Below are 14326 nucleotides of genomic sequence, written 5' to 3'. Positions count from 1 at the left end.
GGAAAGGGACATTCGGCACACTTGCCGTCATGGGTCAGAGCATTGAGTCCCTGAGATGGTACATCATGATGGGCTGTACAAGGCATTGCTGGGTCCCCAGTTGGAGTACTGCATAGAATTCTGATCCTCCTGCTTCAGGAAGCATTTACTGAAACTGTAAATAGAGCAAGGATTGACGAAGATGTTATGGATACTAGAGGGTTTGAGAGAAACGGAGAAGACAGACAAGTTGGAAAGCAACATGGGGTGGAGGGGAGGATGAGATAACTTTGGCAGATAAGGTTAAGGAGAATGCAATGACATTCGACAGCACAAACATACGAAAAGCGACTAGAGAGACAATAGGGCCCCACACAGAGCAATAAGGCCATCCATGTATGGAGCCACAGAAGATGGGTGAGACCCTAAATGAACCTTTTATGTCATAAATTACTGCAGACAAGTCAGTTAAAAAGAAACTTATGGCTCCAAAAGAGTTCTCTTTACAGAATAGGTGGTGCTGGAGGTCTTAGAACACAAAGGTAGAGAAAGCCCTAGGTCCTGAACTGGACTGGATCGAAGTGCAGAAGGAGGAGATGTTCGCAAGTCTGTAAAGTCTAAACATAGTTAAATCCCCGAGGCCGAATGGGATTTATTCCCGGATTCACGGGGAATCCAGGAAGGAGATTGCCAAGCCTTTGGCTTTGATGTTTATGTCGTCAATGTTTACTGGAATAGTGCCAGAAGGTTGGAGGAGAGCAAATGTTGCCCCCTTAGAATAGATTACTTACAGTGTGGAAACAGGACCTTCGGCCCAATAAGTCCACACCGACCCTCTGATGAGCAACCCACCCAGACCCATTCCCTTACATTTATTCCTTCACCTAACACTCTGGGCAATTTAGTGGCCAATTCACCTAACCTGCACATTTTGGACTGTGGAAGGAAACCGGAACACCCGGAGGAAATCCACACAGACACGGGGAGAATGTGCAAACTCCACACAGACAGTTGGCTGAAGCCGGGTCTCTGGCACAGTGAGGCAGCAGTGCTAACCACTGCGCCACCGTGCCATCCCAAGCAGGGGAGTGGAGACAATCCTGGTAGTTATACACGTGTGAGTCTTAATTTGATTCTGGGTAAAGTGTTGGAATGGCTTGGAAGGGATAGGATTTATATTCATCTGGAGATGAGTAAGTTGATTAGGGATAGTCAACACGATTTTGTGTAGGGTTGGTCGTGCCTCACAAACCTTATTGAGATCTTTAAGAAGGTGAACAAAGAGATGGATGAGGGTAAAGCAGTTGATGTGGTGTATATATATTTCAATAAGGCATTTGCTAGGGTTCCCCATGGTAGGCTCTTGCCGATAATACTAGGCATGGGATTGTGGGTGATTTAGCAGTTTGGATCAGAAAGTGGCTCACTGAAAGAAGGTAGAGAGTATTGGTTGATGGGAAATATCGATCCTGGAGTTCAGTTACTGGTGGGTACTGCCAGGATGTGTTTTAGGTCCATTGTTGCTGTCATTTATATAAATGACCTGAACGAAGGCATTGAAGGATGGGTTAGTAAATTTGCAGAAGACACTAAGGTCGGTAGAGTTGTGGATAGTGACGAAGGATGCTGTAGGTTACAGAAAGGTATAGATAGACAGCTGGACTGAAAGTTCGCAAATGGAGTTGAATGTGGAAAGAAATGAGGCGATTCACTCTGGAGGGAGTAACAGGAACACAGAGTACTGCGATAATGGTAAGATTGTTGGTAGTGTAGATGAACAAAGAGATCTCTATATCCATGTGCATAGATCCTTCAAAGTTGCCACCCAGGTTTATGGATTTTCTAAGAAGCCATTCAGTGTGTGAGCTTGTATTGGTAGAGGGATTGAGTTTCGGAACCATTAGACCATGCTGCAGCTATACAAAACTCTGGTGTGGCCACATTTGTTCAGGTCACTGCATTACAGGATGGATGTGTAAGCTTTGGAAAGGATTCAGAGGAGATTTACTCGGAAGTTACCTGGCATGGAGGGAAGGTCTTATGAGGAAAGGCTGAGGGACTTTAAGCTTTTTTGTACAAGAGAATGTGTTTGAGGTCAATTAATTGAGACATAAAAGATAAATCTGCAGGTGAGATGGGTTGGACAGTGAGAGCCTTTTGTCTTGGATGGCGATGCCTAGCACGAGGGGGGATAGCTTTAAATTGAGATAGATATTAATATTAATAAATAGATATGGGACAGATGCCAGAGGTAGGTTCTTTACTCAGAATAGTTGGGGCATGAAATGCATTGCCTGCAACAGTGGTAGACTCTCCAACTTTAAGGGCATTTAAACAGTCATTGGATAGACATATGGATAAGAACTGGAATAGTGTTGGTTCGATGGGCTGCAGATTGGTTCCACACGTTGGCCCAAAATCGAAGGCCGAAGGGCCTGTATTGCGCTGTCATCTTCTGTGTTCTAGTGTGCATAAATATGACATTGGAGAGGAAAGACTTAAAAGAGATGTTAGGAGAAAATTTTCTGCACAGAGGGTGGTGCAAGTATGGGATGAGTTTCCGGGGAAGTGGTAGAGAAAAGTACAATTACAACATGGAAAAGTTGGGCAGGTACATGGGGAGGAGAAGGTTTCTGGGATTTGGGTCAAATGCAGGGAAATGTGACTCATTCATGGACTTTGGTCAGCATGGATTAGTTGGATTGAAGGAATAGTTTCCGTACTGCATGACTCTGTCTCCAGTTATTGGAGGAGGAGACTACCGAGATAAGACATGTTGTGGACACTTAAGCAAGTTACATCGATAGAGATGGTAGTCTGGAATTCAGTACATTTCAAATATGTGGAGGGACTATTGGGCTAGGAGGAGGTTACAAAGATAGGATCTGTTATAGGAGTTACACATTATTGAAGACACTGGTGCACAAGACATGCCATAGATACACTGTTGCAGAGTAGTGAGTCTTAGTACAACAGATCTTACATTAGGAGTGGTGATTGGGCCAGGGGGGTGTGTGTACTGTGCTCCCCCTCCTGAACTGTATCTATGTCATGTCTTGTTAGCTGATATTTATAGCCCTCTCTTTGATCTCTGCTCTGTGCACTGTGAGTGATCTTACCTCACTGCAGGATTTATTGAAGGCTCTAGATCTCCCTGCCCTTTGTCTCTCTGGCTGACCAACCATCTTCAATGTGGTGATGGACGAGACACCCAGCAGCTGGGAAGTTAATTGAGTACCTAGAGGAGATAGAGGAATGGACAAAATGGGAAATTAGACTGATGCAGTGAGGATTAAAAATGGCACTGAGTACCACCACAGACATCTGGAAAATCCAAGTTTCCATCCCTGGCATGTGCTGCTTCGTCTCTCTGGAATAGAGAATTCTGTTAGCTCAGGATCTGATGTAGCTGCAATCGAGAGAGAGTGAGAGAAAGCGAGAGAGAGAGAGAGAGAGAGAGAAAACGAGATAATAAATGATATCACCAGAGCGCTGGAAGATAACAGGATCACATAATTGTGTTGGAAGAACGCGTTTTGCTCCATGGTGCACTGGAATAACCGGTCCCAAGTGAGCAACCTGTGTGCAGGTGAAGTGATGGCCTTGTGGTATTATTGCTAAAGCATGCATCCCAAATCTCAGCTAATGTTCAGGGGAGGCAAGTTGGATTCCCCTCATCAGAAAAGGTGTAATTTGAAATCAATTAGTTTAAAAATAGTGATTAACAAACCACAAATAAGTATGAGATCATTGTTGATGTACAACAAATCCAAACACTTCTCCTTTCGGGAAAGACATCTGCCCATCCTGACGTGATCTGCATGACATCCCCACAGCAAAGTGGTTGCCTCTCAATTATCCCCTGAAATGGCTGAGCAAGTTAGTCAGCTCAAGGACAGCAAGGGATAGGCAAGAAGGGCTGGTCAGCCAAAGGCATCCACATCCCATACCTGATTTAAAAAATAATCCATTAGGATGATCCCACTGGAACCGTGCTGGGACCGGTGTCTTGGCCAGTCATGTCGGTAGGTTATGGACAGGGCTTTAAACTGACAGAGAGGATGCAGGAACAGGGTTCAGGTGAAAGGAGCTTTCCATATCCAAATAGAAAAGGAGACGCATCTGATCAGCATGGAGATGTGACTGAAGACAAGCAGAAAGTAACACGGTGGGACCAAGTTTAACTAAAATTGTACATCAGCGAATACAGTTTTGACGGGAAATTATAGGAAAGAGTAGGGTTTTTTTTGAATGGACAACGTCGCTGCAATAAGGTAGATGGATTTAAGACTCAGAGATAAAAGAGATTTAGATAGCAGAGAGACATGGATACAGCTGCATGGTGAACATAAATATTCAATGGTTCACAAACTTGTGCAAACTCAGGCAAAATGGACAATATTAACAATAATGGGTAACAAAGGCATTACAGAGAAAGCATTTGGCCGCAGATCATGAAGTAGTGTCAGTTTGAATGTAAATTCTGGCTACTACTTGCCAAGGACACAAGCAGCAGAACAGTTTTAGCCAGCGAACAACATTTCATTGCTCATCACTGCATTAAACAGGAAATCATTGGAATTTTTAACAAAGGCCTGGGGATAATTCAGTGCAACTTCAATATTCGTATAATCTCCTATAGTCGATTCTCCTGCTCCTCGGATGCTGCCTGGCCAGCACCACATTTTTCAACTTTGGTCTGCAGCATCTGCAGTCCTCACGTTCTTCTGTTTGCATAATCTTGCCAATTACACTGACAACAGTGACATTGTAAGGGGAGTTGGGAGATTTTTTTTCAGTGCTTCTTTGAAACACATTGTGAAACTGGCGACAACATAACTATCTCAAATCAACTGATGTGTGATGAAGCTTAGTGACTGAGTAATGTCACCTGGAGAGATCCTCCGGGAAATTTTGATAATGTCATGTTTAAAGAAATATAAAGTTTTAATGTGAATCACAGGAAGGAAAAATTACAACTAGAAACAAAAATAGCCAGTTACATGAGGATGAGAGGAGAACTGACCATGATAAACAGGCTGAACAAACTGAAATACGTGTCTGTAAATGAACAGTGGAAAACATTTAAAGAGACAGTGAAACATACTCAACAAAAGGACATTCCATTGAAACAGATCAAAACTCAGCAAGAAATTCCCATTCAGGTTAAAATGGATCATAATAGAAGATCATCAAAACGTTCTTAAAATCCTGAAGTAAGAGAAAATTTGTGGAGTAAGTGTTAGAGGGATTGCAAAGGGTCTGCTAGCAGCAGGAGGGCAGTGGGAAGGGGAATCATGATCAGGATTTAATGACACGACAGGAACAGGGAGAGGTGAAGGTGTTGGAGTTGGTGCGAGTGTTACAGAGAGTGGTCAGGGCCTGAACGGTGTTACAAAGCCAATAGGGATTGTTGAAGATGGAGGGGTTTGCAGAGATAGGGAGGGACATATGTATTTTAATTTAGTCATTAATGGGTTTTGGGTGTCACTGATTGGACCAGCATTCTTTGTCCCACTGCGAATTGCCCAGAGGATAGCACAGAGTCAGACATTTTGCTTTGGGTCTGGAGTCACATGTCGGTCATAGCAGGTTAGAATGTCAGATGTCCTTCACTAAAGGAGGTCAGTCAACCTGATGAGTTCTTCCTACAGATCAGCAATACTTTTTCGGTGACCTCACCCGTGTCTTGTACAGATGTAACATGGTAATAACAAGGGCTGCAGATGCTGGAAAACAGAGTCTAGATTATAGTGGTGCTGTAAAAGCACAGCAGGTCAGGCAGCATCTTGACATCCCAAATCCTACTCTCAATGCTCTGCCCAATGAATGGAACCATCCCAAACGCCTGCTTCACCAGCCTATCTTACTGTGACACCTCTTTCAAAGAACTGTGTACCTGAATCCCTGTGTCTCTGACTGACAACACCAGCCAGGGCCCGAATATTAACTGTATAGGGCCAACCCTGGTTTGTTTCACCAAAATGGAACAGTTTGCGTTTATCTAATTAAACTCCATCTGCTATTCTTCATCCAACTATCCCAGCAGTACTGTTAATCCTGTTGTATCACAGATAACCTTCATCACTGTCCACTTTACCACCAATGTCAATGTCACCCAAGAAGCTTACTTACCAGGAAACCAATATTCCAATCCAAAACATTTATCCAAATGACAAACAGCAGTGGACCCACTACCCCGCGGGTCACATGCCTCCAGTCAGAAAAAACATGTCTCCCATCACCCTCTGTCTCCTACCATCAAGCCAATTTTGCATCCAGTTGACTAGCTCCTCCTGAATGTCACATCCTTTTACATTGATTTGAGCTTATTAATCAGTTTACCAAACAGAACGTAGAACACAGAACAGTACAGCACAAGACCCTTCGGCCATGATGCCATGCCAACATTTTATCCAACTATAAGATCAAACTTCCATACATATCATTTTGCTACCATCCATGTGCCTATCCAAGGATCTGTTACACCCTCCCACCACTTCATGTGCAAAGAACCTACATCTGAAATCTCCCCTTCCCCATCCTCCAATCACCTTACAATAATGCCCCCTTGTACCATGTATACCATGGAATAAAGAGGTCTCTCACTATTCACTCTATCTATGCCTCACACCAGCCTGTTCACCTCTACCAAGTCGCCCTGTCCCCTTCTTCACGCCAATGAGAAACGCTTTAGCTCCCTCAACATTTCCTCATGCGACATGCTCTCCAGTCCAGGCAGTATCCTGACAAATTTTCTTTTTACCCTCTCTCGAGCTTCCGCATCCTTCCTGTAATGAGGGGATCAGAACAGAATACAATATTCTAAGTGTGGTCTAAACAGGGCTCTCTAGAGCTGCAGCATAACCTCATGGCTTTAAAACTCAATCCCCCAGCTCATGAAAGCCAACACAACATATTCCTTCTTAACAACATTATCACCTTGTGTGACAACTTTGACGGATCTCTGGCCATGAAATCCAAGATCCATCTGTTCCTCCACACTAACCAGTATTCTGCCTTTACCACTGTATTCTGCAAAACGAGTCACTTCACACTTTTCCTGATTTGACTTCATCTGCCACTTCTCCGCCCAGCTCTACATCCTGACAATGTCCCATTGAAACAACCAACAGACATCCACAATATTCACCTCTCCACCAACCTTCATATAACTGGAAAACTTACTAACCCACTCTTCCACTCACACATGCAAGTCATTCATAAAATCACAAAGAGCAGAGCTCCTGTAACCTCTCCCTGCAGAAAACCACTGGTCACGAGCTCCACGCTGAATGATTTCCATCTGTCATCACCCTCTGTCTTCTATGGGCCAGGAATTCTGTATCCAGACAGACAGGTTTCCCTGTATCTCATGCTCTGTACTTTCCCAATGAGCCATAAATGTGTTTTGTCACATTCTCAAAGAATTCAATAAGATTTGTGAGGCATGAACGGTCCCTTACTAAGCCATGCTGATTCTCTGTAATCAAACTATGGTTTTCCAAGGAATCATGAATCCTGTCTCTCAGAGTCCTCTCCAATAATCTGCACATCACAGACAGAAGACTGACAGGTCTATAGTTCCTAGGATTATCTCTATTCCCTTTCTTGAACAATGCGTGGCTGATTCACCTAACCTGCTCATCTTTGGAAACCGAAGCACCAGTCGGAATCCCATGCAGACATGGACAGAATGTACAACCTCCGCAGAGCCAGCAGGGGCTGGAATCTAAATCGTGTCCCTGGTGCTATGAGGCAGCAGTGCTAACCACTGAGCCATCGTACTGCCCCATGTAACTCTCTAGAGCCCTGCTTCTGATCCTTGGTTCCTCAACATTAAGTTATCTTCCTTCTTCCTCTTGATTAGATGTTCTACATCGCTTGGACTCTTGGCAAATGCTTTGCTGAAGTCCATAGAGATAACGTTGACCACTCTGCCTTTAACTATCTGTTGATCAACTCCTCAAAAGAGTCAATCCGGTTTGTGAAACACGGTTTCCCACTCACAAAGCCATGCTGACTCTCTCTAATCAGCCCTTGACTTTCCAAATGTATATAGTTCCTTTCTCTCAGAATCTTCTCCAACAACTTCACCATCACTGGGCTCACGGGACTGTAATTTCCTGGCTTTTCCCTGCAGACCTTAAGTGATGGAACAGCATTAGCCGCCCTCCAGTCTTCCAGTCACTCATTGTGTCTGTTGATAATATACTTATCCTTGTCGGGGACACTGCAATCTCTTCCCTAGCTTCCCACAATATTCGAGGATAGACATAATGAGCTACTGAGGATTGATCTACCTTTATTTGTTTTAAGATTCCAGCACTTTCTCTTCTCTGGTGTGGATTCTTTCCAAGACATCACTATTTATTTCCCGAAGATCGCGAGCTTCCATGTCTTTCTCCACAGTAAATACTGACAACACTACTTTGTCTAATATCGAACCCATCTCCTATTTTCTACCAACTTAGTCCTCAGCCCTTATTGAAACTTGTGTAAAAGGTTTCTGAAAATTTAAATAAACCGTATCCTCGGTACAGCCACTCCTACAGCCGTATCTATTCTGTCATTTATACTCACACCAATAAAAATACAATCCAACAGGCTCAAAACCACATTCTCTTTTTATTAAATGTGTTTCTAAGGGTCCAGTTATTGTTTATTGACATATCATTTCAAACACATTTCAGCACCCGATTTACTGTCAGGGTAAAACTATTTGGTTTCAGACTGACAGCAGAAAGGGTAATGGGAGTTCTTGCTTATCAATTTGAAAAAGGTAGCTTACAGGGTCAACAGGTAATAGAGGTTTTGGAAATAGGGAGGGTCGTGGTGACTGAAGAACAGTATGAGATTGGGAGTGATGTATGGACTGAATGAGATTATGGACACAGAGAGTGCAGTGGTGACTGAAGAAGGAGATAGGGAGTGCTGTAGGGCCTGAAAGAGGCCAAAGAGACATGGAGGGCTGTTGGGACTGAAGGAGGTTGCACAGATCAGGAAGATCATGAGGATTAGATTACTTACAGTGTGGAAACAGGCCCATCGGCCCAACAAGTCCACACTAACCCGCCGTAGCACACCCAACCAGACCCATTCCCCTAGTTTATCCATGCACCTAACACTATGGGCAATTTACCATGGCAACTTCACCTGACTTCCACATTTTTGGTCTGTGGGAGGAAACCGGAGCACCCGGAGGAAACACACGCAGACACGGGGAGAATGTGCAAACTCAATCCAGGCAGTCGTCTGAGGCGGCAAATGAACCTGGGACTCTGGCGCTGTGAGGCAGCAGTGATAACCACTGTGCAACCGTGCTGCTCCCACTAAGATAGAAGGAGGTTACTCTGAATGGGAGGGTCGTTGGGTCTGGATGAGATTGTGGAGATAGGGAGGATTGTGGGGACTTTTGGAGGTTATGGAGTTATGGAGGTTTGTGGGGAAGAATTCAGCTTACATGGATAGGAAGAGTTATGGGGACTGAAGGAATTTACAGAGATAGGGAGGGCTGTGGGGACTGAAGGAGGTTATGGAGATAATAAGTTTATAGAGAAGCACAGGAAAGAAGAGCAGGTATCGGACATTTGACCACAGAGTCGGTCCCACCATTCAATATGATCATGACTGATCATGTAACCCAGTACAGTATTCCTGCTTTCACACTTACTCTGATATTATAGTGACTACTGGCATTTAGTGATACAGCGGGCTGTAGTAACTGGGATGGGGTGTGTCTTACAGAGATAGGGAGGGTTGTGGAAGCTAGAACAGGTGACAGATACAGGGAAAGTTTTAGGAATGGGTGGACTTTACACGGATCTGGAGGAATGTAGGGATGGGACGTGGTAACAAACACAGGGAGGATTTTGGGAGGTCGATCTGAGACAGGTACAGCTGAGAACGCAAGTGAGTCAAACAGTCAGGACAGGCAGGGACAAGGTAGGACTAATAAATTAAACTGCATTTATTTAAATGCAAGGGGCCGAACAGGAAAGGAAGATGAACTCAGGGCATGGTTAGGAACATGGGACTGGGATCTCATAGCAATTAAGAAGCATGGCTCAAGGATGGAAGGACTTGTAGCTTAATGTTCTAGGATACAAATGCTACAGGAAGGATAGAAAGGGAGGCAAGAGAGGAGGGGGAGTGGCCTTTTGGATAAGGGATAGCATTACAGCTGTTCTGAGGGAGGATATTCCCGGAACTACATCCAGGGACGTTATTTGGGTGGAACTGAGAAATAACAAAAGGGTGATCACCATGTTCGAATTGTATTATAGATGCACAATAGTCAGAGGGAAATTGAGAAACAAACTTGTCAGGTGAACTCAGCTTTCTTTAAGAATCATAGGGTAATTATCGTAGGGGATTTTAACTTTCCAAATATCGACTGGGATTGCCATAGTGTTAAAGGTTTAGATGGAGATGCATTTCTTACGTGTGTACAAGACAATTGTCTGATTCAGTATGTGTATGTACCTTCTAGAGAAGGTGTAAAACTTGACCTACTCTTGGGAAATAAGACAGGGCAAGTGGCTGAGGTGTGAGTGGGTGATCACTTTGGGGCCAGCAACTATAATTCTATTAATTTCAAAATAGTGATGGAAAAGGATAGATAAGATCTAAAAGATAAAGTTCTAAATTGGAGAAAGGTCAATTTTGACGGTATTAAGCAAGAACTTTCGAATGCTGTTTGGAGACAGATGTTCACAGGTAAAGGGATGGCAGGAAAACGGGAAGCCTTCAGAAAAGATAACAAGAATCCAGAGAAAGTATATTCCTGTCAAGGTGAAAGGAAAGGCTGGTAGGTATAGGGAATGCTGGATGACTAAAGAAATTGAGGGTTGAGTTAAGAAAAAGGAGGAAGCATATGTCAGGTATAGAGAGGATAGATCGAGTGAATCCTTGGAAGAGTGTAAAGAAAGTAGGAGTATACTTCAGAGGGAGATTAGGAGGGCAAAACAGGGACATGAGATAGCTCTGGCAAATAGAATTATGGAGAATCCAAAGGGTTTTTTACAAATGTATTAAGGACAAAGAGTAACTAGGGAGAGAATAGTGCCCCTCAAATGTCAGCAAAGCGGCCTTTGTGTGGAGCCACAGAAAATGTGGGAGATACTAAATGAATATTTTGCCGGGTGCTAGCAGGTGGGACTACACTGGCTTAGCATATCTGACCTGCAGGATGGGACCGTGAATGTATTGCGGAACCTGGAGGATGTTATAATTTGAACTAGAGGTAATTTTTGATTGGATATTTCAGCCGATCTTACAGATGGTACAATGGCAACATTTAAGAAGCATTTGGATGGATATATGAATAGAAAGAGTTTGGAGGGATATAGGCCAGGTACTAGCAGGTGGGACTAGATTGGGTTGGAATATCCTTTCGGCATAGACGGGTTTCACTGAAGGATCTGTTTCCACGCTGTCCGCCTCTATGACTTTAAGATCGGCTGAAAGGTCCAATCAAAAATTACCTGTGGTTCAAATCATAATATCCTCCAGGTTCCACAACCCATCCTCAGTCTCATCCTGCAGGTTCTATGAATCCCGCAACCTCCTGCAGATCCCAAGTCCTTTCCTACATTTGTACAATCCTCCAGGTTCATACCTCGTAACATGGCCCAGACTCTCCAAATCCTCCTTCGTCTGCAATGATCTCCAGAAGGGCAGTGGAGGATGGTGGGGTTACAGAGATATGAAGGGACATCAGGACGGCAGGATTTTGCAGACATTAGGAATATAGGGACTTGAGGAGGTTTCACAGTTTATGAGTTTGTCGGGACTGGAGGAACTTACAAAGGTAGGGATTGTTTGAGATTGGAGGATTCTGCAGAAAACCTTTACATGGTTAAAGGCAGGATTCTTAGCAGCGTGCAGGAACAAAGGGACCTGTACCAGCCAAGTTGACAGGGTGTTAAGAAGGTATATGGGGTTTTGGCTTTCATTAGCAGGGGGATTGGGTTTTAGAGATGCGAGGTTTTGCTGCAGCTCTACAGAACCCCAGTTAGACCACACTTGGAATGTTGTGAACCGTTCTGTTCGCTTCATTTCACGAAGAATGTGGAAGCTTTAAAGACGGTGCAGAGGAGATTGAGCAGGATGCAACCTGGACTAGAGGGCATGCCCATAGAAGGTAGGTTGTGGAAGCTGGGGCTTTTCTGATCAGAGCGAAGAAGGAAGAATGGTGACATGATAGAGGTGTACAAGGGAATGAGAGGCATAGATCGAGTGGATAACCAGAGACTATTTCCCATGGCGAAATGGCTACCACAAGGGGACATAAGTTTAAGGTAATTGGCGGAGGGTAACTCTTAGATATCAGAGGGATACGGGCCAGGTGCTGGTAGGTAGGTCGAGATTGGGTTGGGATATCCTGTCGGCATGGACGGAACTGGTATTTTATTTACACAGAGTATGGTGGGTGCGTGAAATGCACTGCTAGCCATGGTAGTAGATTCAAACACACGACAGACATCTAAGCAACTCTTGGATAGGCACATCAATGATAGTAAAATGTAAGGTATGAAGGTCCGTTTCATCTTCAGAGTAGGATAAAAGGTCAGTACAATATTGAGGGCTGAAGGGCTTGCACTGGAATGTGCAATTCCATGTTCTAAATAGCAAGGATTATGATGGGAGCGGGAGAGGGTGTGATCTGAATGAAGTGACACAAATAGGAGGCGTTGCTAAGGTTGCATGAGGTAACAGAGACAGCAATGGTCTGATCTGGAGCAGATGACAAGACTGCGAGGATTGTGGGGACTGGAGGTGTTTTCACAGGAATGGAAGAGCATAGAGCCACAGGAGGTTACAGAAATGTGGACAGCTGTCGGGCCTACAGGAGTTCATGGAGGAAATTGGGGAAATCTGATGATTAAACTGCATTTATTTCAATACAAGGGGCCTGACAGCAAAGGAAGATGAACTCAAAGCACGGATTGGAACATGGGACTGGGATATTATAGTTATTACAGAAACACAGCTGAGGGTGGGGCAGGACTGGCAGTTCATTGTTTCGAGGTAGAGATGCTACAGGAAGGGGAGGCAAGAGAGGACGCGTGGTAGTGGGTTTTGATTGCATGAATCATCTTAGCAGTACTTAGAGAGGGATCGCCCAGTGAAGCTATGTTAGTCGAACTGAGAGATAAGAATGGGCCATCACTTTGATACGATCTGACTGCTGATCCCGAATAATCCGTAGCAGACTGAGGGACAAATATGTTGGGACATCTTAAATATCAACCATAATAATAGGGCTGTTATGGTACGGTTTTGAACGTTCCAAACCTAGACTGGGACTGCCAGTGTTCAGCGTTTGCAAGGGTGAATTTGGTAATTGTGTTCCAGAAAACTCCCAATCAATATGTAAATGGCCTGAAAAGAGAAAGGGGTGAAACCTGACCTCCCCTTGGGAATCAAGGTAGGGAAAGGGACTGAGATGAGAGTGGGAAAGCATTTTTCCAAAGTGACCACAGTTCTAGTAGTTTGAAAATAACTTTGGAAAACGACAGACCTGGTCCACAAGTGCAAGTTATAAAATGGGGCCTGATTAATCTTGATCGTATTAGCCAGGAACTTTCAAAATGTGATTGGGGAAGGGAATTATTTACAGGGAAAGGGAAGTTTGGCAAGAGAGAATATTTTAAAAGTGAGATAAACTGAGCGATCACCACCAGCATTTTTCCTGTTTGTGTGCAGCTCAATGCTGACAGCATTCGGAAACACTGGCTGTCTATTGAGGGTCTGGTCAAGGAAAAGGGACACATGTCAGGTATAGCCAGCTGGATCAAGGGAATCCCTGAGGATATACAGGAGCTGTAGGAATACACTTTGAGTGGAGATCAGCAATGGAGAAAGGCTAAATGAAATAGCTTCAGCAGAGAAGGAAAGGGGAATCCAAAAGTGATTGTATCAGTATATTAAGAGTGCATAAGGAACTCAGGACAAAATAGTGTCCATTAAAGATCAATGAGGCCATCGATGTGTGGAACTGCAGGATATTTGCTAAGACCCTAAGCAGTGTTTTCACTCCAGAACTTACTGTGGACAAAGACTGGGGAACTCAGGGAACAAGAGTAATACGTTAGACCACAATTGGAGTCCTCTGCAATTCCAGTCTCCCTGCTATAGGAAGGATGTTGTGAAACTTGAAACGGCTCAGAAAAAATTTACAAGACATTGCCAGGGTTGTTGCTGAATAAGCTGGGGTTACTGTCAATGGAGAATCGGAGACTGAGGGATGACCTTATAGATGTTTATATGAACATGAGCAGCATGGATAGGCTAAGCATTCAAGGCCTTTTCCAAGAAGTTGGGAAGTCCAAAACGAGAGGGC

The 14326-nt window shown here is 44.1% G+C and overlaps 1 long non-coding RNA gene across 1 annotated transcript in view; it reads right to left on the bottom strand.

Moving 5' to 3' along the window:
* Positions 1-14326, bottom strand: part of LOC132810756 (uncharacterized) — a 39325-nt gene that overhangs the window by 21981 nt on the left and 3018 nt on the right. The window contains exon 2 of the long non-coding RNA XR_009643066.1: positions 3099-3217. This is a non-coding gene — a long non-coding RNA (uncharacterized LOC132810756). The remainder of the gene's footprint in view (positions 1-3098; positions 3218-14326) is intronic.

The sequence above is a fragment of the Hemiscyllium ocellatum genome, unplaced genomic scaffold (assembly GCF_020745735.1).
Source record: "Hemiscyllium ocellatum isolate sHemOce1 unplaced genomic scaffold, sHemOce1.pat.X.cur. scaffold_1892_pat_ctg1, whole genome shotgun sequence".
In the NCBI taxonomy this organism is placed as follows: Eukaryota; Metazoa; Chordata; class Chondrichthyes; order Orectolobiformes; family Hemiscylliidae; genus Hemiscyllium; species Hemiscyllium ocellatum.
Note: the sequence above shows the minus strand (reverse complement) of the source record. Positions and strands in the feature narration are given on the sequence as shown.